The sequence below is a fragment of the Petaurus breviceps genome, unplaced genomic scaffold (assembly GCF_028583685.1).
Source record: "Petaurus breviceps papuanus isolate PSGF00001 unplaced genomic scaffold, PetGlider_PUasm1.0 47, whole genome shotgun sequence".
Classification (NCBI taxonomy): Eukaryota; Metazoa; Chordata; class Mammalia; order Diprotodontia; family Petauridae; genus Petaurus; species Petaurus breviceps.
This window is the reverse complement of record NW_027186349.1, coordinates 11,136,660-11,160,186: the sequence shown is the minus strand read 5'-3', so window position 1 is coordinate 11,160,186 and position 23,527 is coordinate 11,136,660. Positions and strand designations below refer to the sequence as shown.

Below are 23,527 nucleotides of genomic sequence, written 5' to 3'. Positions count from 1 at the left end.
TGTGTGTGTGTGTGTGTGTGTGTGTGTGTGTGTGTGTGTGTGTGTGTATTCTTCTTCAGGGTCAGAAGTCATCACAACTCTTGTGACCCAGGCTCATGTGACACAAACTCATGTGACTTAGGCTTCCATGTAACTTAAACAGGTCACATGGGCCTATTAATGGATGGGAAAGATTTTCCCATTAAGCAAAAAATGCATTAACAGTACAATCTTATTCTTTATGTTGTTCAAAATTGTAATTGTACAGAAGTCATGAATGATCTAGCAGCAAATTTTACCATGAGAATGTTGGAAAATTATGAAAATACAGATTTAAGATGATGAACATTTCTGTTGTACAAGGAGCAACTATCCCAGCTGGAGGCTATTGGGGAAGATATTTAGGGAATTGCCTTTTGACGTTCCTAAAGTTACAAAACATTTATATGAGTGCATGTCCCTACTCCGTTAGTTATGATATATACAGAATTAATTAAAAATTATTAAACTAATGCTGCCACTGAACATTTGGATATTTGAAACCAGTATTGACAGAATCTATAAATGCATGTTTAGAGATTCTAGGGGCATGTAATGGTCCTAAAATAAAGGATATTTGGTTAAATTTTGGATTACTGTAGAGCAAATGAGACCATTTCTATATCAAAAATTTAATATTTAGCAAATTTAATAAACATATTCATACTTATTGTGGGGGGCAGACTGTCATTCCTGAGCAAAATTAACCTCTGGGTGTCCTAAGGCAACACTTGTGCAATGTATACAAGTGTTGCGGGCGTTTGCCCTCACAACAGATTTAGACGACTAGCCCTACGGCCCTCTTACTTACCCATCCCGGGTCTTCGGTCGTCACCGGCCCCTCACGGGGACAAACACCAGACAGAAGGCGGAGGAGTGAAGCGGGGTGGTTTATTCTTCAGCAGTTACATGGCGGAGAGAGAGAGAGAGCCCTCTCACACAAGAAAATATATAGCGAGTCCGAGCCAATCACATCGCAGTCTTACATTTATGGCCTTATATGGTGATCACCCCATGGCCTTATATGGAGATCACCCCATCAAGCTTATACATATTCATTCAAAACAACCATGGCACCGCCCATAAACCCCTCCCCCTCCCCCATCAACTCCCCCTTTTTCTTTAAAGCAAACGAAAATCCTATATGCCAAAAGAATTGGCAGTACAGGCTGCTAAGCTTCTCGCTACAGGCGACACAGGTGACCATGCTTCTTACCCGAAAGACCACGGAAAAATCCCATTACCACTCAGGGGTCCTGTCCCAAGGACTCTGACGTGCGGTGCGGGGGCCTCTGGCTTGGGTCACCTCCGATTCACTCAAACCTTACCCATCGTAGGACACCGACACCCTGGGTCCTGTCTTAGGCGGCCGAGGAGGGAGGAGTTGCCCGTCATGGAGTCACCCCCGTCTTACCCCAGGTGTCACACGTCCTCCATGGCCTGGAACCATACCTGAGGATCTCCCCCCTCTTGGAGGGTAAAAAGGGCCTGTTGGGTCAGAAGCATGTAGCCATCCTGACGGCGCCGTAGTTTGCAAACACAATATAAAAGCAAAATAATCACAAGAACAAACACCACGGTGGAGGAGGTTAAGCCTCCCCACTGTGAGAACCAGGTTGTAACATCATGCAGCCACTTAGACAGTCCGGAAAGAACGGCAGGATCGACAGAGGTGGAATTCACCGATGCAATAGCCAGTCTTAATTGTCTTATCTGTTGTTCGTTTTCGGCAGACCAATTGCCTAGGAGGAGAGCGGAAAGTTGACGGGACAGGTTAGCTGCTCTAGTAAAGTTCTCATACAAAACAGGAGTAACACATAAACCAGGCATACGCAGAGTACACCCAACTTGGGCTACCTCCCAGAGGACATCAACCTCCTCCTGAATCAGGTCCACCCTCTGATTCAGAAGCATCATTCCGGTATACAGATGCCCATTTATTCCCTCTTGGGCTGTCAAGGCCATGGTAACGGAGGCGCTCAGATTGGCAACCGCCGTCGCAGTCGGCACAGCATAAGCCAAACTGGCGGCTGCTGCAGCAGCCGCAGCGGCAGCAACAGCAATGGCGGCAATAATGGCAGCAGAAATGCCGAAGTCTCTTTTGGGCCTTAACTGCAAAGCAGAATTGGTAATGTTAAGTGTCCAGGGAACCCACCGTGGGAGGCGGAGGACAACTGCCAATGGGAACGCTTGAGCATTCCAGCAGGAAGAATAAAAGCAGTCATTCTTACATTGGAGAAGGGACTCATTGTGTCCTGTCCGATTGGAAACCAAAAACAGAAAGGGTTGCCAAACACAGACAGGCGTGGGTGATATCTGTACGTGCTTGACTGGCCTTGACATATTAAAATCGAAGGGGTCCAGTTCTGTCCATGTACCATTTCCCCACCCCATGACCCCGCCCAACAGCATGGCCATGGGGCGCAAATCCAAACAAGCGCCCCCCTCCCCACAGAGCAACCACAAATCAAAAGGGTTTGCAGTGACCCCAGGATCTTCATAATGAAGATGACGCGAGTTTATATCGGAGGTAACAGTGGACATAAGAGGTTTAGCATCTTGGCAAGTCCAGTTGGTTGCCACACCCGCAGTAACATTACCAGAAGGGATGGGAGGGGAAAAGGTAAAAAACGGGTGCACAGGGACAGCTGCGGGTGACTGGCACTCCGTCCAGGGCCAAAAATCCTTGTGGCGGGAGGGCCGACAGCGAGGCTGGGCGCTGGGCTGGGGCCGCCACTCCCCTCCACCCTCTCCACAAAGGAGACCACTGTTATCTTTCGCTCTAATCATTGTGCGGGCCGGCCAAAGTCCTCTCAATAGGGAGCCGTTCACCCTCTTGCTTGTAAAGTTGAGGCGGTCAGACCACACAGCCTCTTGAGGAAACAGCCCGACACATGGTGACAGTTCCGGATCGACTGTGGGTGTGATTTGAAAACATAACGTCCCATTAAGTGATATTGTCCTGTTACTTTCCACTGGCCTAGTGTCGTTGTTGAGGTGCAGAACAGGGAGCTTAAGGGTGTTGTTAACTGTAAATAAACGAGGAAAAACTTGTGCCGAAGAAGTCACAGGCATGGGTCTCGGGAAGGTGGAAAGCAGTCCCCAGCGTAATTCCGTCACGGCATTCTCAGCAAGGAGACCCAGGATGAGGAGGGTGAGTCGACAATCTGAAAGACAAGAAGAACAAGAATTCTCCTCACCCCCCAACCTGTCGGGGGTGGTGCCTTAATCAAGATCCCTAACTTTGTGAAGGGGCACCCATTGCTGTACCGCTGTTGGGTCATTATTTGGAAAAAAGGAAAGGTGGCCGGGCCTTCTTCCAACTACTTTTACAGGGCCGTGCCATTGGCCCCCCCGATCCTGCCACATTACCCTGGAACCGGGCAGTGCCCGACTAGGTGCGGGGAGGGTCAATGGAGAAGAGGTGGTGTTCTCACCGGAGGTGCTCCAGAACCTCATGGCGGCAGTGGTGCCGTCATCTCTAACTTGCAGGAAATTTAAGGTAAAGACAACCTGGGCCAACTCTTGACGAGTGACCGACCTGCATATTCCCCTTTTCTGTTTAAACAGGACGGTCTTAAGTGTACGGTTTGCCCGTTCAACAAGGGCTTGCCCGGTAGGGTTGTAGGGGAGGCCTGTAGCATGTTGAATAGAAAATTCAGTACAAAACAAGGCAAAAGCCTTGGAAGTATATGCCGGGCCATTATCGGTCTTTAAGGCTAATGGCACTCCTAGGATAGAAATCATTTCATAGAGATGGGCAATAACAGCTCTGGTTGACTCACGAGGCTGCAGGGAAGCAAAGACAAAAGATGAGAAGGTATCAACACAAACATGGATAAACTTAGAGCCAAGATGTGTAACATCCATTTGCCAAAGCTCATTGGGGGCAGTACCTCGGGGGTTAAATGCGTCCTCCTTAATGCGAGGGCGGAAGGGGGCACACACAATACATGACCGGACAATAAGTCTGGCCTCGCTCTTCGGCACACCATAAAGAGCCCTAAGAGACCGAGCTGAGATATGGAACTTAGCATGTGCCAACTGTGCAGGGGAATCTTTCGGGGGGAGAGAAGGTGGGGAAAGGCTAACTGCGTGGAGGGCCTGGTCCGCTTGTGCGTTCCCAGAGTAAATGGGACCCACAGCCTTTGCCCGTGTGTGGTGACATCAAAGTGGAATTCTTCCACAAGCAGAACAAGATGCTCAAGAAGGACAAAATGTTTCACCCTTGGGTAAACACATTCTTCACACCAGGACCAGAGGAAAACTCAGACAAAGTAGAAAATGGAAGTCTTTGTGGAGATCAAGAGACCGACAGCACTTGCAGTGCCGAGCGGTCAGACAACGACAAGGAATATCTCATACTCACATTGTCCAAAACGATCTGGACAAAGCGAACAAAGACAAGGCCAACAGATACTTTCTCCAAACTTTAAGGTGAAGCTTTTCTTCACAAAAACTGTAGAAGAGCCGTCAAACCCAGAGGCCAGCAGCTCCACCTCGGTCACGCCGGACGTTAGTGACAATGAGCCCGATCATTATAGATACCCGGACACCACTGACTCTGACCCAGAGAACGAGCCTTTTGATGAGGATCAACACACACAGATCACAAAAGTCTGAATATTTTTTTTTTATCAAGAGGGAATAAATGGGCTAAAGGAGGGTTCAATCCTATCATTCCGCAGAAGGGAGCCAACAATTTTTTGTAAAGCAGTGAGCTTCTCGGCTTTAAGGGGCCACTGCTCAACCCAGACCGGGCGGTTATTCGTCCAGGTCAGTTTCGGGGCGAAGCTCAAATCGAGAGTGGTCCCTATCCATTTCCCGGTAAGCAGTCCGGGGTTACTAAGGAGAGTTGCATTTGCGCAAGGACATCCCGCCCCCACAGAGCATAAGGCAGCTCGGGGAGACACAAAGGAGTGAACCTGCCTGCATTATCATCCACCGACCACGAGAGGGCACGAGCCGATCTCTGAGCTCTCTTGTTCCCCCCCACTCCCTGGACCGGCGTGGATGCAACCATCAAGGGCCATTCTTTCCTCCACTGATCCAAATTAATGACTGAACAATCAGCCCCCGTATCAATGATCCCTAAGATCGGATAAGTCTCAACATGAATAATCAAAGTGGGACGGTTCAAAGTGATGGAACGAGCCCAATTCAATTGGCAAGGATGCTGGGATGAGGGGCCGAAGGGAAACGCCTTAGCAATGATCTGATCAGCCCGTATGGAGACGGGGGTGCAGTGTGGATTAAACAGGGTCAACATTGCCTCCACATCCTCTGCTACTTGGGTGGGGACCTCAAAGTCAGGAGAGCCTTCTAGGCCGGTCACTACAGCTGGGTGGAAAGGCAAATGGGCAGGGACTGTTATCGCCTCTCCAGGGGGAAGTGTAAAGATGGAGGGTTGTTTTCCAGGAGAGGCCCTGACTCTTACAAACTGAGGATAATTGCCGCTTAACGAGGATGGGGGAGGGGCCCTGCGGCTGGGCCCCTCCACCCGCCGTTTCCCTGCGGTTGAGATCCGGGGGAGACCCCGGCCTCCAAAGGGGCTTGTCCGTTGTCCTGTTTGTTTTTGGCGCGACAAAACCGCGCTATGTGGCCAAGGCGTCCACAGTTAAAACACTTAGGAGGTGTTCCCCTGGAGGTGGCTTTGCACTGGGCCTTATAATGGCTGTATTGACCACATTGAAAACAAGCCTGCCTGCCGGGACCTTTCTGGGCTGACGAGCTGAGTTGTTGTATAGCCGCCAAGAGGCTCTGTTCCCTCTCTGTATTCGAGACTGTCAATTTTTCCAGCGCCTGTACAAGCTGGCGGTCCCTATCCTGGGCAGTGCAAACCAACTGTGCAATAGGATTTTCCGGGGGCAGGTCCATTAACTTGTCTATGACGTCCTCCAAGGGGGCCTCCGATGGCAGGGATGCCACCGCAGCTGCCTCCCTGGAGCGCAAGCCTTCCTTAACCAACTGCTTAATGAGTATGTCCATTCCAGGGCCGCTGCCTAGGGTCCTATGGACCGTCTCCTGAACGTGGTTAACAAAGGAAAGGGGGGTCTGATCAGGTCTTTGTTTCAGGCCGACTAATTTAGGTCCCCCTGTCATACCCTTGGCAGAAACCTTCTCCCAGGCCGCTATGTGTGCGGCCTTGACATCATCTAATTCTAACTGCCCATAGGCTGCCTGCACGGCCGGGTTGGAAAAATGGCCAGTGCCACAAATTAAGTGCTCAGTGTCTTGAGGGGCCCTGCCGGGTCTAAGTCGGGCCAAATGCCGGGCCTCCCTCTTCACTTGTGCCTGGAAGGCAAGATGCATAGCAGGGTCTAGACAGGACATAGCTAGCTCGTCAAAATCCCCCGGGGTCCAGGGGTGAGCGGTCACTAGGTTCATAAGTAGCCTCCTAACATAGGGTGAAGAAGGGCCATACTTAGTCACCGCCTCTTTGAACTCTTTCAGTGTCTTATATGGGATGGGAGAATGAGTACGCTGACCCGTAAGGGGATCAGTCAAAATGGGATAGACATCCCAAGAGGCGAAGTCCACCTCTGCGCCTGCCTCCGCCGCCACACGAAGGCTCCGCCTTATTAACCCCTCTCCCTCACAAATATTCGCCTCTCGCCCTTTCTCATAATGAGGAGGCGGGGGCGGAGGGCAGGGAGGGGCGACATATGCGGAACTAGCAGCGAAAGACGGGGCAGGACAGTAATTGCCTGGCAAACAGGAGGTGCTTGGTGGCAAAGCGGAGGTAAAGGGCGCGGAAGCGGGGAGCACGCCCCCTGCATCCGTTTCCCCTTTGTTCTCCCGTCTCTCCCTCCTCTCCCAACGTGAGGGAGTGTCCTTCCGGGTCCTTCTTCTCTCCCTCGATCCCCGGGCGCCATCTTGGCGCCCACTCCTTTTACCTTCATCTTCCCCTTCTGAACTGCTAGCGGAACTATCCGCCGCCTGATTCATTACCACAGCTCTTAAGTCCTCCCACGGATACTGACCGAAGCCCCCTGGGTCCTTCACTTCCTTATTCTTCCCTTTTTCTAACTCTAAATCTGACCCGGCTAATGAGGAGCCTACCTGTGTGGCCAAGGACCGGGAAGCGGCAATCGGGGAAGGATTCAATGCCGCGTCCACTATCTTAAAAACCGAAAAATCAGTGGGTGTCAGCGAACCAGGGCAGCCATTCTCAAAAGCTGCCATCTGCTGTCCCACAACTCTCCATCTATCGGCCTGTATGCCGACATGCCTGACCCAAGGGCATATGTCCCAGATCTTATCTATAAACTCCCTACAGGTCTTAATGGGGATTTTTGCCCCCCTTTTGGCGCAGAGCTTATAAAGTTGCGCCGCTATCACCCCCTTTTCCTCCGGCCTAAATACAGGGATACTATGCCCTGTTCCCATCCTATCCTCTTCCCGAGGCTACAGTGGCCTCGAGGCTGCCTGGCGACTGGAGCAGACCAGCTGCGTCCAGCAGGCCGTCCGCCAGCTAGTCGTCCCGAAGGGTCAGCCCCACGTTGGGCGCCAAAATCTGTTGCGGGCGTTTGCCCTTACAACAGATCTAGACGACTAGCCCTACGGCCCTCTTACTTACCCATCCCGGGTCTTCGGTCGTCACCGGCCCCTCACGGGGAAAAACACCAGACAGAAGGCGGAGGAGTGAAGCGGGGTGGTTTATTCTTCAGCAGTTACATGGCGGAGAGAGAGAGAGAGCCCTCTCACACAAGAAAATATATAGCGAGTCCGAGCCAATCACATCGCAGTCTTACATTTATGGCCTTATATGGTGATCACCCCATGGCCTTATATGGAGATCACCCCATCAAGCTTATACATATTCATTCAAAACAACCATGGCACCGCCCATAAACCCCTCCCCTCCCCCATCATACAAGGAGTAGCCTAAAGCATGTAATACCTTTTCCAAATGTGCTCTTTCCCAAAACCATATCCCCATCCCTTGTCTCTCAAACCTCTTCTTTGCTGCTCTTGTTATCTGATTTATATGCTCACTGCTGAGCCTACACATTCTTCCCAGTAACTGGAACCCCATAGAAGCCCCATTGCTTGACACCTGGTACACTCCTACAGGGTGCAAGTTTGCCACCCAGCCACCTTGTATGTTGCCTATGGGATACTATATACTCTGGGATCTGCATGGTCCCCCAACCTGTAAGCCTAAAAAATGTATTTCTTACTCTGATCCAAGCAACATTGATGTCAGGTGTTCCATATCCACACTAGTTCTTTGCTATAACCTATATCAACATTTTCCCTGCTGAGGAGAAGAAAGTTGGAGGATTGGTGGGTGGTGATATAGTCATTGAGTACTTTGGATGAGAGAACCCCAAACAGAGAAGGAGGCAGTGTTCTGTTGATGAATTGTCCTAGTGAACCCTCAGAAGCCCAGCGAATTCTCTCTCTGACCCCAAATTGGTACCCCAGACATAGCTCTTGTCTTCATTCAACTTTCATACAAGGATATCAAAGCAGACAAATACATACAAAATTCATTCACAAAGATTCCTGAACACAATCTACCAAGGTAGATTGAGCTCTCAATAGCATAAGGGATGAGGTGGGGTTTGAAGGTGGGAATTGGGCTCTCAGCTCTAGGCTCTAATTTGCTAGGCTATAGGTGGTACTCAAGTTGTTAGTGGCAGGTGCCCTGTACATGTCCTTCCACCAAGGTGAGCATAGCATAGTAATTAAGACCTCACTGGTCCCATCTACCAAATAGTCAAATAGCTGGGGAAAATGATTGAGTTAGGGGTTAGAAGACTGAGATTGGTTATGCACCAGGAAATACCTCAACTAGGTGGCAAAGTTGACTCTTGGCCAGCTGGTAGATACAGAAAGGCCTAGGGAGATTTGAAACTCAAAATATAAACAAATAATTCAGAGGGCAAATATCATTAGCTTTGAAAATTTCTCTATAATCATATATTTCTGCTTCAATTCTTCTGACCCAAACACCAAAGTTCCTCAGAACATGGTTTGGGAAGCATTGAATTAGACAAATTCAGGAAATATAATCATAGGCACATTATTAATTTAGTCATAGACTGGTAAGTACTTTTTCTAACTTTCCCTAATTTCATCACTAAGATATTTATCAGACACTCAATTTGGGGAATTACTCATTAAAGAGGAACAAAAACTTTTGGTATTTCAAAATCTTTTAAAAATCCTTTGGTAGGGGGTGGCTAGGTGGCGCAGTAAGAGCACCGGCCCTAGAGTTGGGAGGACCTGGGTTCGGTTCCGGCCTCAGATACTTAACACCCACACAAAAAAACTGTCCGTGTAACCTTGGGCAAGTTAACCCCAATTGCTTTAAAAAAAAATCCTTTGGTAGGCCAAACCTAGCTGCAATTTTCATTGATCAGATTTTCTATCTATTCATAATAGATGATCTTATTTATCTCTGTGCAACCCCAAATATTAGATTATAGTTAGGATTGAATTGAGATCCTTTGTTATTAAAATTTAAACACTATTAAAATATAATGTGTCACAGCCTACTTAAGCTGACCAGCAGGAGTAGATTGTGTTTTATTACCAGCAATACCTCATGCACAAGAAGTAGTACACAAGATATCCACTGGGAAATGAATAACTGGAAAAGGAGGTAGACTAGTCATGTAGCAAGAGGAGGAATAATGAACGAACTGTCATAGTGTTGCATTGGTAGCCACTAAATGTTAAACACTCTGGGAGGCCTCCTGGGGGTGGGGTAGTCCTTCTTTAGAAGATTTATGGAGAGGACATGGATAAAAATCACAGATTGGGAAAGCAGGGATGGATTGTGCTTCACACTGCTGGAAGAACCATCTGCATGGGTGGGTTCACAGATCCACTGAAATGCTGATGTCTTGATTTGTGATTGCACTTACATGACGGGACTCTGAAATGTATGGTTATGTTCACTGGTAGCCTTCAAGGTATTTTCCTCATTTCCTCTTAACAATCCGCACCGCCCCCCCCCCCCCCCCCCCCGCCACACCCACCCACCCCTGTGAGGTAGTTTGATGACAGTTTTATGATGGAAGAATTGAAGCAGGATGAATGTTACAGGTAATGGTAGCTAATCAATCTAATGAAATAGATTTCATTAGCATCGTGGAGAGATTTTAATAGATTCTGCTCATGTCTAAAAGTAAGTAGCTTATGAAATGATTGGAATGAGAAACACAACCCTGTAGGTTTAAATGTATGTAATTGTGGGAACTGCATTAATTTGGGGAGTTGGAGTAGCAATTTCTGCACGGTAAGGAAAATCTTTGTGAGATATACATACACACACATATATACACATACATGTATATATATTCATATACACAGCTATATATCTAACTATAAATCGATATATAATGTATGTATGTGTACACACATGTGTATGTGTATATATGTATGTATTTACATATACACATATAGATATATATGTATCTATATCTATACACATATATAACATATATATATATATATATATATATATATATATATATATATATATATAGCACTTTGTGAACATAAAGTGGTGTGGTAATGTGAACCATGGTCCTCCACCTCTTTAGCTCTGGCTACCAGCTGTGTTCCATTGATTATCTTTCTGTTTCTGAAGTTGAACAGAGAGATCAGGTGAAACTCAATCCAATAACTTCTCTAATTGTCAGCAACTCCAATAAGTTTTTTGATGAGAGTTGATGTTATAGCTGTTAATTCAAATGTGGCCTGCAGATTCCTTGGGGGTTCGATTACATGTCACCTCTTACATTCTGTTATTGCTCTTGTTGATGAACTTGCTGGTCCAGACCTGAGATTTCATTGCAAAGGGAAGTATTTTTTTTTTAAGCAATTGGGGTTAAGTAACTTGCTCAATGTTACACGGCCAGGTGTTTCTGGGTGGGTGCTAAGTGTCTGAGCCCGGGTCATAAATCCCCAGGTCATCCCGACACTGGGGCCAGTGCTCTTACTCACTGTGCTACCTGGCCACCCTGAAAAGGGAACTCTTAAAAAGAAAATATTTTTTGCTATAGTAGGAACCATAAATTCTATTCTATTCATTTTAGTAATTATTTTAAAAGTATCTACAATGTACTAGACATTGGGTTAGGATGTTGGAGAAGTCTACCTGGATTTAATCTGTGGCTGGCTTTAAATCAACATTTAATAGGTAATTATAAGCACACTAGCTTTAGACTACTTAGAAAAAATGATACCCCCTCCACCCAATTTGGTAGAATTGTAACTTGCCAGACACATGAATGAAAAGGATGGGTTGGATTTTGACAGGAAAAAGAAAATAAATTAAAAAATAAAATAAAAAAATAGTTTTCAAAAATGAATTAAGCCAAAAAAGTGAAAAATAGAAAAGTAATACACAAAATTTCTGCAGTGAGTCCTGAATACAACTGCTATGTCTCTGAAGAAAATCTAGGAGTTCTATAATGCTCCATGTGGTCCAGACATCCTTGCTTGCCACTTACAGCCCTGCCAAACATGGCTCTTCCTCTCCTCACCCAAGTTTTTCCATCCACACACAGCTGCCTGATGTCCTGGGACAAATATACTTGGTACTGAACTCCTATGGACAATGATAACGTATCTGAACAAATTCCTCTATGATTAATAGACTTCCACCTCACCACGTTGCCCTCATTTTAGTGATTCTGAACCTCTGGTTACTATTTTTCAAATACTGTTCTTCTTTCCCTGCTATTCCTTCCCTTATTTCTACCCCTCCCCCATACACTTATTTTAGTCCTCAAAGTTCCACTCTAAATCTACCTAATTCTTTCTCTGTGCTCTTTGTAATACTTGCTTCACAAACTAACTTTCATATGAAACATTTACTTTTCTTATTCTTTCCATCTTTTTGCATTCACTGAGAACTGGCTCCTTCTTGATGACAGTTTCCCTGAACACCCTTTCCAGAAATGGTTTGCACTCACTGATAGTGATGGGGGTGTTAGAATACTCCTTGCTCAAGATTGTTCTTGTACCACCTTCACTCAGTAACCTCTTGTGGCTATTGACTACAGACTTCCATGACACTCTCCTTCCTCCTTTACTGAATTCAGTGCTTGGCTTACAGTCTTTCTCTCCTGCTCAACTCCTGCCTTCATAATAGGGTATTTTAATTTCTTTATTCCACCTCAACTGCAGTCAGAGATGGTCATACCTTTGATCTTTCCATCACCCACAAGTATTCCACATTCATATTCATGAACTCTGAAATTCCTTTATTTTATCACAATCTGTAGACATTCAGCCCTTCCCTTGCAAACTCCAATTCCTGTTCTTCATCCTCACTGTGATCTCCAATTCTTTCACCCTTCAGTTCTTTTCCAGGCCATCATGCCTGTACCTGCTACACTCTCTTCCATTCCCTCTCTTGATCCTTTTCAACTCTACACTGTCCTCTTTCTCAAGTCCCTTATCCTTTTATTTTATCAAAAATATTGCCCTGCAAAACCACAGTCTGAGATTATCCCTAATAACCTTCATGTGTGGCTGAATGAAGCTGGGAAAACCCACAAAATCATGCCAACAGGATCCATTACAAATTGAGGTTACATAATCTCAAATGGGTCCTCACTGTGGCAAAACCATCCTTTTTCACCTCCCTCCCCAATTTGATTCATTATCCCCTTCACCACAATGGCTTTTCTGAAGCTTTTCATCCATTTGGAAAGCTCCCACAGCTCCCTCTCCCCCAACCCTTTAAGCTGAGACCTTTGCTTCATATTTCACTAAAAAATTGAGGCATTTTGCAGAGCTCCCTCTTCTCCTCTGTTCCTCATTTCACATCACTCAGATGCTTTCTGCAATCATATCCTCCTTCATCCCTTCTCCCATGAAGACCTTCTTTGTTCTTGCCAAGGCAAATTTCTTTACATGCACAATTTATCCCACTTTTTTTCATCTTTTCCAGTAGAATGCTCCTTCTATCGGGCCTTCTCCTTACTCTACAATCACTCCTTTCTACTACTGCCTGCTTCCCTACTGCCTATGAACATGCCCATGCCCCCACCCCCAACCTTCAAAGAAATTGCACTTGAGGGTTGGCCAGGTAGCACAGCGAGTAAGAGCACCAGCTCCAGTGTCGGGATGACCTGGGGATCGAGTCCGGGCTCAGACACTTAGCACCCACCCAGAAACACCTGGCCATGTAACCTTGAGCAAGTTACTTAACCCCAATTGCTTAGGGGCAGCCAGGTGGCTCAGCGAGTAAGAGCAGTGGCTCCAGTGTCGGGATGACCTGGGGATCAAATCAGGGCTCAGATACTGAGCACCACACCCAGAAATAACTGGCCATGTAACCTTGAGCAAGTTACTTAACCCCGATTGCTTAAAAAAAAAATTGCACTTGATTCATCCATTCATCTGATATCACTTACCACCTTTTTTTAAGTTAAACTCCTTAATAAGGCCATTTACAATAGGTACCTTCATTTCCTCTCCTCTCATATTCTAAACTCTGTGTAGTCTGGTTTTCAAACTTATCATTCAGCTGAAGCACTTCTCTCCTAATTACCAAATCTAAAGGCCTTTCTGAATCCTCATCCTTCTTGACTATTTTGGAGCCTTTGACACTATCAGTCAATCACCCTCTTTTCCTTGATACTCTTCTCTCTAGGTTTTTGAGACACTGATCTCTTCTGATTCTCTTCCACTCTGTTTGACTACTCCCTATCAGTTCCCTTTGCTGCATCTTCATCTGGGTCTTGTCCACTAACCTTGGGTGTCCCTCAAGGTTCCATCTTGGAGTCATTCCCCTTATTCCTTGGAGTGCCAATGCAATATTTACAGCACTGACAGTGACGATAAATATTCCTGTATAGTGCTTGATCTCAAAATATAACAGATTCTCCATGTAGAAGACAGAAGCAAAGTATTTATTCAGACACCAGAAAACCAAATCCCCAAACCAGTAAGCCAATTCCATCATAGTAGCAAAGAAATTAATAACCCATAACAACACAGAGCATCATAGTGTCCTTTAGCCTTCCCACAAATCAAAATAAGATCAGTATTTATTCACAAATCTATCTATCTTCTTGCCTCTCTCTCCCACCGTCTCTCTGGCTCTGACTCCCATCTTCCTATGGGCTCTACTCCACCTTTCAGCCAACCCCTCCCACCACAGGCTCCATGTGACTACATTCAGCCTATTAGGTGGCAGAGTATATTTTCAAAGCAGGAGAGGTCTTCAAATTCCCCTTACCATCACATCCCTTTATACTAATTAGCTTAGTGATCTTATCAGCTCCCCTTGTTTTGCTTATTATTTCTATGCAGATTATTCACAGATCTACTTATTTAGCCCTAACCTCTCTTCTGATCTACTTATTTAGCCCTAACCTCTCTTCTGATCTCCAAACTCACATCCCTAACAGCCCATTGGACATCTAAAACTGGATATCTTATAGACATTTTAAACTCAACACATAAAAAATTGAATTCATCATTTTTAATCCCCGAACCCTCATCTCTTCTTGACTTCCTTATTAACTCCTAAATTCCTTATTATATCCAGGGTACCACCATTTTCCCATACTCAAGTTCTATCTTACTTCATATCTACTCATTTGCTAATTATTTGTACTTTTATTACATCTCTTGTATTTCTTTCCTTTTCCCTTTTGCCACTGCCACAGTCCTGGGATAGGCCTTCACCATGTAATACTTAGACTATTGCAATAACCTTTTCATTGGTGTCTCTGCCTCTAGCCTCTCACCATTTTACTCCATCTTCTACTCAGTTGTCTAATTGATCTTACTAAAGAACAATTCCCATCATGTCACCCCATGGCCCAGGTATGAAATCCCTGTGGCTTCCTATTGTTTCTAGGATCCTCTGGTTTTCAAAGCACTTCATAACCTGAGCCTTATGTTTTGCTTTTTCCCACATACTCTGTGATTCAGTGACACCAGCCTCCTTACTGCTCCTCAAATGCACCACTGTTTCATGACTCCAAGCATTTTCACTGGCTGTCTTATACGCCTGGAATTCTCCCCCTCTTTATCTCTGCTTCCCAACTTCTCTAGTTTCTGTGGGGTTTCAGACAAAGTCCCACCCTTTGAAAGTAACTTTTTCCCCAGTCCTCCTTAATCTTAGTACCTTCCCTTTGAGACTACCTCCCCCCAACCCTATCTCCAGGTTTCCCTGTATGTATCTAGAGGCTGCTGTGTGGCACAGTGAACAGAGTACTGGGTCTGGAGTCAGGAAGACCTGAGTTCAAATCCCTGCTCAGATATTTATTACCTGTGTGACCCTGGGTGACTCACTTAAATTCTGCTTGCTTCAGTTTCCTCAGCTATAAAATGGAAATAATAGTAGCATCTCCCTCACAGGGTTGTTATAAGGATCCCATACAACAATATTTGTTAAGTGCTTAGCACAGTGTCTGGCACATAGTAGGCTCTATATGGATTCTTATTCCCTTTTCTTCCCCTCTATATATCTTATTTGTACATAGTTTATGTTATCCCCTCCGTTAGACTACGAGTTCCTTGAGAGAAAGGATTTAAAAAGGCATTTTCTTATATTCACAGTGCAATATATAATGCCTGACACAGTGCTTATATGATGCCTGACACATAGTAGGAATTTAATCATTGTTGACTGACCAGTTGAGTAATGGAGTAGGTACTGTAAAAATAGCAGTTGATGAAAGAAGGGGGAGAAAGGAACCTAGGTTAATGAGAGATTTAGACAGCAATTAGAATGACTAGTTTTAATCTAATAGGTAAGTGATTGTCATTTTTGAAGGCTCAGAGGTTACTTTTATACTGGTTTGTTATGAAAAGGCATAATTTCTCTGGAAATTTGAACATGGTATTTGAGAATGGTTTTTAACTTTTGAAAGTCTGAGTGGTTTTGTATGCAATGCATGTAGACTATTTAGCTTCAGCATGACATGGATATAATAAAGGTTTATGGTGGTTACTTAGTCCTCCAAAGCTTTTTCAATCTCATAACATTTTTATTCTCATTCTTCTAATATAATGATTATCCATTGCTTCGGGCAAATTAAAAACCATAATTGCTAGGTGAAAAGATAGGATGTGCAAATTAATGTGGCAAGGCAAGGTCATAGTTGTAGGAAATTGCCATAATACATTGAAGAGTATTGGCATTGAGGTTTTCAATGACTCTGCGATTCCCCTCTACCATTGATGCTTGGTCTAATGTAGCTCTTTGAATATCATTCCCTCAAGGGTTTGATTTATACTTTGGAGATTGTAATTTTGGGGAAAAGAACATTATGTAGAGCCATGCTTCTGGCTGGAAGCACTCAAGAAAACTTTTTCTTTAGTTGGTTATCCCAAATGTAAAGGCTTAGTGGTGCTTTAAGAAAAAAAAAAATCCCAACTATTGTAATATAAGGGACACAACAAAGAAATAATTTGCTAACACTGGCTTCATTCTTTTCTAAGTCATGAACTAAGTGAAACACTGGCTGGCATTCATAGTTGGAAGGAAGCCCATGAGTACTGACCCAGCCTCATATGGTGTGTGTGGCAACCTCCTCCTACTAGGGCTCAGGTGACTCTTATTGAATAGAAAATTCTGTTGAGTATTCATGCAAAAAGGCAATTTTCTAAGCATTCTACATTAGCCATTCAAGTGGAAAGAGATTTTTTAAAAAGCGTAACTATTCTGTCCAGGAATCACTTAGATGATGGCTATTTATCAAGTACTTAGGTGTGCTTGTTGTTTAAGTCTATGTTATTATGAAAAGTAGGAAAAAAGTGCCTTGACTAGACCTTAGTTGCTAGAGGATGCTTACTGAAACTCAAACTCCCTTACTAGAATCAGAACCATAAAAGAAGTATAGAATCTAGGGAAGAAATTTGATTTTTTTCTTCATCCCAGTTTTTAATGTTTAGTTTGCTTTAAAAAAAATGCAAAGTTGCATAATCCAAAGTCCAATGCATTAAAATTGTACTTGACCTGACAAATGAAAAAAAAGGGGGGGGGTTTCTTTTGCCTTCCCAAGAAACAACAACAAATTATAAGCTTTTTAATTATGTGTGTTTCTATATTTGTGTGTAAATTTTTTCAGGTTTTCAAAATTCAGTGTCATTAGTTTTTTCCCTGATCATATATATGTATATATAGGCAGACACATATGTGTATATATGTATATGTACACATATATGTATATATAATTTTGAAGAACTCAGAAAACTTTGACTAGGAAAAAAAGACTTCAGTTTTTATTTAAAAAATCAGTAAATCTGTTAATGCAGCAGTTAGATCAGCATACAAAGAAACTTTATTGCAAAGATAACAGGAAAAAAAGCATTCTGCTCAATGGCAGTTGATGAATCAATTTACTAAGATTTCATGGTTGTCTATTTGCAAATTGGTCTCTTGCTGGCACTGATGAATATGTGGGTAAATGTTAGACAGCTGAAGAATGTCAGCTTTGGCTTTTTCTACTAGGATCAAAAGTTTTACAGTTGCTTTCAGGCCTGAGAAAAGTGTGTAAAAGAATAACACAATTAAAATTTGGCATTTTTCTTTTTTTTTCCCTTTTCTCTTTGGGTGCAGTTCCAGGATCCTGAAAACAAGAATCTAGTGGTAACCTTAACCAGGATATTTACCTTGCCAATATCTCAGTTTGGGAGTCTACCACCACATTATGTCCACTGTACTTAAAAGAGGTTGTGGGCTGCTTTAGTAATGGGTTATAAGATGAGAGGGAGCTGGCTGACATGTTTCTTAAATGTCTATAAAGCTCAAGTCCTTGAACTACAGAGTTACACTTTAAATCAGAGTCATTTATTCTGATCAAGATGATGATCCAAGGCAATTTTAAAGGGCTTATGATGAAAAACGCTATCCATCTCCAGAAAGAGATCTTTCTTTATGTTTCTTGCCTTTATTATTATTTTTTGCAACATGGCTAACATGGAAATGTGTTTTGCCTGAATTCATATGTATAATTGATATCATATTTCTTTCCTTCTCAATGGGTGTGGGAGGGGCAGAAAAGAGAGAGAATTTGGAACTTGAACTTTAAAAAAGAATGTTAAAATAAATGTCTGTCTTTTTTTTTTTTATTTTAGCATCCTAGTTTTACAAATGATATCCAGGAGGACACGTGCAATTCCATTCTCTAAAATGTATTCTTTCACCCAAATGATCTCAAACAAATAAGGTAGAATTCAGGAAGGTGGAGACTTCATAACAGCAGCAGAAATTAATAAAGCACACTGATACTACACAGTTCTTGGATCTTCTTAATGTCCTTTCTTTGTCCTTAACTCCATTTCAAGATCAATAATACAAAATAATCCTTTAGAAATATCATGGAATCAAATTCATATCACTTTTAACATGTAGAACATATCTTTATAACATCTTCTCTAGATACATAAAGATATCTAACTATTTTCTCTTTATTCATGTTGTATGAGAAAATGCATGAATCTATCTATTCATGCCTCAATAATTACTATCACCCATACTTATCTACTTCAAAGAGAGAAGGATTCTTCCTGCTTTCAAAGGTCAACCATTCTAACTGTGCCCTTAATCCCTTTCTATCTTATTCCTTTTAATATCTCATTCATTGTCAGTCTCTTCAACTCTACTGTTTCATTTTCTGACAACCATGTTTATTTCTCCCTGATATATAAAAACAAATACCTTTCTCTCAACACTTTTAATATATTGTTCATTATCCCATTTCTTCTTCTCTTTTATCTCTAGACTTTTAAGATGACCAACACATATTTTTCCATCTCCATTTTGTTGCTTGCAATTCACTCTTGAAACACTTGCTTGCTTTCTGTCTTCTGTCTACATTATTCTATTGAAAAGTCTCTCTCAAACATCATCAGAAATTTTGCCACTGTTGTCTCATTTTCATCTTTAACCTTTTGAAAAGTTGATGAAATAGTACCATTTGACCAAGACTAAAGGAGAGGTAATCTGAAATAGCTGCTTACAAATATTAACCACTTTACTAGAGGAGTGTTAGAGTGCTCAGTTTCCCTCCTTATGGGAAGAGACAGATAGGTAATGAGAGAGAAGAGGAAGCTGGTTTGCAGAAATGGGTGCTGGGAATGTTTACTTCTTGCTGTGGTACTTTGTTGTTTACTTTGATTTTCAATTTAATTTAATGTCCTTTTCCCTTACTATTATGTCACACATAATTTTGTCTGGGAAGGTGAGATACAAAAGAAAATGTGTGCTTGTGAACAGTAGTTTGAAAGATAATGAAGTTAAATGGTTTGTAGGCATCTACATGAAATTTGGGGGTAGGTCAGCTGCGATGATAACAATAATAGCAATAATGATAGTGCATGGTTCTATAACCCTTTAGAGGTTATACATGACTTTACTCACTTCTAAAGTGGTCCAGGAGTAAATAAAGTTGAGTGAATGGCTCTGGGAAGGGATTGTTCAGACTGTTAACTGGACAGTAAGGTACTCCCACCCCCCGGAAGTTTGTACTTAATCCATTCAGGACTATATTATTAATGAACATGAGTGATATCATAATGAGACTAAACAGTAACAGACTGATTTCCCTCCCCCATAGTATTTAGAACTAGAGAAGACCTTGCAGATCATCTTATATGTCCTTTCAGTTTTCAGAAACTGAAGTTTAGAAAGGAAGTAAACTGCCCACCATCACACTACCATGCCCAAGCAATTGAATGAGGATTCAAACTTAGGACCTCAGACTCCAAATCCCTTTCCCCCATGCCATAAGTTGGGGCATCTCAAATTGATGTTTGGGTAACATTTGGTAAGGAGTAGAGAAGGAGAAGCACAGCAATTATGATGGGATGGGAGAAGAATGGGATATGGCTTACTCCATACAAGGTCATTATCCAGAGGAAAATATTTGCCATTGGCCCAGAGTAATATAACCTCAAAATACATGGATAAATTCAGGTTTCCTCTGTTATTTTGACCGTGTTGGCCATGAGAGGAGGAAGGATGAGGGAGTAATATAATAATCAACCTTATGAGGTAGGTAATACAAGTATAACAATGCCTAGTCTACAAATGAACAAACAGGTTCAACGATATTAAAAAAAGTTTTTTAAACTGTGATGACATACAGTATAAAGTCAGTTTTTGAACCCACCTCTCCCTACTAAATCTAGAGCCTTCTCTATTGCACCATGATTCATAGGATGTCTACCCCAAGCATGTGAAAACTTCCCCTGGTAGAATGGGCAGATGAGAATAATTTGTTCCAACAATCATGAAAGCAGCTGAAGTAGGGACTGTGAAGCACTTAGAGTTGGTCAGACATTGAAGATGCCAAGGCTATGGTCAACTATTGTATCCTGGGCCATTGCTAGTCAATTCTACTTTTGTTTTGCCACTAGACTCTGTTGACTTTGCAAGAGAGAGTGAAGCTGATGACTTTGTGCAACTCTGACTCACTTAAAATCCAATTCATGTGCAAGTCAAGACATCTCCCTGTGATGTCATTGGTCCTGTTCGAAGAAGAAGAAGGACTAGAGAATGACAACAGAAAACCATAGATTTCGTGCTGTAAGGGATCTGAGAAGCCATCTAGTTGTTCTACCTCTACTTCATATTAAAAATGAGGAAACATATACAGGGATGTGAAGTGATTTGTCAAAAATAGCAAGAAAGTGTTTGAGGCAAGATTTGAAACTAGGTCTTCTTGATTCCAAATTCCATACTCTAGTCCCTATACTATTATCAAAGCATAATATCCATAGAAACAATTGATTTCACTGATAGGCCAAATTGGTTGAGTGAATTTATATTTATTTATAAGTTGCTTTGTCATTGTCTAGTTACAACTTTAGTTACTAATAATGTTGGTTCGTTGTTGTTCTGGGAGAGGATAAAAATGTCACTATGTTAGAGTCAAGTTGCAGTGTGACTGATCACACCAATATGAGTTATTAATAATGTATCTGAGCAATTAAGCTGATTAATTCGTAATTTCTTCAGAGGCAGATATTGCCAGTACAAGTCAGTCTAAAATATTAGGGGCATATGAACCTGATCCTCTTATCTTGAACACTTTTTGAGTGTTTCCATCTCAAATCCACCCAAGATCACTTTAGACAAGGCACTCTTGTGAAAGTCAAGACATTCCCCTTGTTCTGTTATTGGTCCTCTTAGAGAAGGAAAGACAAACAACAACAATAAGTCAATTGCAATTCAAAGTTCTCAGAAAAATCAGACTTTTTCTGTGTCCATGCAAAGTATTTGTTACATTAAGATACCTGTGAAACACAGCTCTGTTCTACCAAGGGTGGAAATTACATCTGGGATTTTTCCTGCCAATTTGTGCTCATTTTTTTTTTTGCCATAATGTTGTGTGGAAATATTTCTCTACATTTTCTTCTAAAAAAACTCATCAAGTTACTGTAATCAGCACATTCAATGCCACATTTGTACATTCTTATAAATACGGAGGCTTTTTAAATAAACACACCATTTTCATTATTTGATTCTGTCATCAGTGGGATAAACACATTTGTGTTTATTTCAATGTACAGAGCTCCTGATATAAGTACATGTGTGAATGATTATATCATCTTAACATCTTGACCCACTTAAAAATGAGAAAAAATAATGTACTATGTGTGCATAATGTGATTTTTCTTCTTCTCTCTCCCTTGCCAATACTTTGAAGTTTATTGCAGCAAAAGAAAATGTGACCAAACATGTCAAAGGTTCTTTTCCTAAGAAAGGGTGAAACTTGTGACAAATCCACCATTTTGGAAGTTAATGGGGAGAGTGGGCAAAAAGGGTGAGATAGCTGGATAAAGAACACAAGGAAGGCTTTGTACTATGTGTACTTTCATTAAAGATACACCACAAATACTCCCTCCATTTGAGCTCAGAGAAGTAAAGGAAATGTTTGACATCTGTACTGCAGGAAAATTCTGCCCTGAAAAATATATATCGAATGTGCCTATCTTTTATAGAGCACTTAGGTAATTTAAAAAATATATCCAAAGGGCAAGGAATCATACTGGTATTTTCAAAGCTCTAAAATCAGAGTTGAAATATATTTGTGTGCTTCCTCTTCATCAATTCCTGTGTTGCACATAAAAACTATGTCTACCGAATTGTGAAAATGAAATTTATATGAAGTTCAGAGACTGGTGCCTATAGGCAGACGTGTATTGAATGAATGAATTGAATGAAGCATTTATGAAGTACTTACTTTGCTTGCAAAGCAGTATACTTTGAAAATTAAGAGTCCACACTCTCAAAGGGCTCTTATTCGAATGGGGAAGAAACACTTCACATAAGGCAAATTTTAGCTAAAAATCAGATGGAAAGGTCCAATGATCCTTAGAGCGAAGTGACAAAACAAATAGTAGTGCCTCTTACATTGCTTTCTTTTGTTGAACCATTTAACAATGCCAAGAACTTGGATGGCAAAACCTTTCTTTCCTGATTCTTTAAAAACTGTGGCAGTACTGCTGAAAATGTAAATTATGCTTCTATATTGAATGGACAAAGATAGATGTACAAGTCTTTTGTCCTTTGGTTCAAGATGGTGACTAACTTTTATCATTGTAAGGAAAATGTCCTTGCCATCTGCAGACACATTTGTGAAATTGATAATGCTTTATGTGAATTAAAGATAATCAATAGCACATCAAGTCCTAATGAACCAACATAACTTCCTATGTTAGTCCTCAGACTAGCTCTAAGAGAATTTATGAGTCCAAAGATTCCCAGGAATCAAAAAGGTATGTTCACAGTTAGTGGCAGGACTTATTTTTTTTCCAAGATAGGAAGAGTAATTCAGGTAGAAATAAGCAGGCCTATAATTCTGAAGCCTATCACAACAACTAGTAACAGTTCCCTTAGAATAATAGCTGGCATTTTTAATATTATATAGTACTTTAAAAGTATATGAAGCACTTTATGTGCAGAATATCACAAAAACCTCTTAAGAATCTTGTAAAATAGGTATTATTGTCTTCATTTTGTTGTTGAGGAAATAGGTAGGCTCAGAAAGGTTATCTGGTTTCGTATGGCCAATAAGTTTCAGAGGAAAGATTTGAATGCAGATTTCCCTGGTTCTAAGTCTAGCATTCTCTCCAATACATCCAGCTGCCACTCAGACATAGGAAGAGATAGAAGAGACTCTTCTCAGCAGCTAGAGTCATGCCAGGGTTTACATTTCCTGCCCTTGGTGGAAGCTGGACCCTAACTTATCTCTCTCTCACCCCAAATGAACCACACTTAGGTAACCACACTGTGGTTTTATTTTTTTGGGTGAAAAGAATTTAAAAGTATCAGGAAGTAGCTATTTACCAAGTACTTAGGAAGTCCCGCCCCCTCCCCCCCCAAAAAAAAGAGGAGGAGAACAGAGTTAAAATGAAGAAGCTTTCTTATTAGAGGGGACGCTGGGCAGAAACTAAGGTTTTCCTAGTTGAAAAAGTGTTACCCAATGATAAAATAGGGGTTGAGTAGTTGCCATCATCTCTCCTCTTTCCACTGATTAGAAGGCTAGCAGGTGGAATACCAAACTCCTCTCAA

The 23,527-nt window shown here is 42.3% G+C and overlaps 1 pseudogene; it reads left to right on the top strand.

Annotated features, from left to right (window-relative positions):
* Nucleotides 1–3,475: 3,475 nt before the first annotated feature.
* Nucleotides 3,476–5,553, top strand: LOC138171815 (phosphatidylinositol 3,4,5-trisphosphate 3-phosphatase and dual-specificity protein phosphatase PTEN pseudogene; annotated as a pseudogene).
* Nucleotides 5,554–23,527: the final 17,974 nt, after the last annotated feature.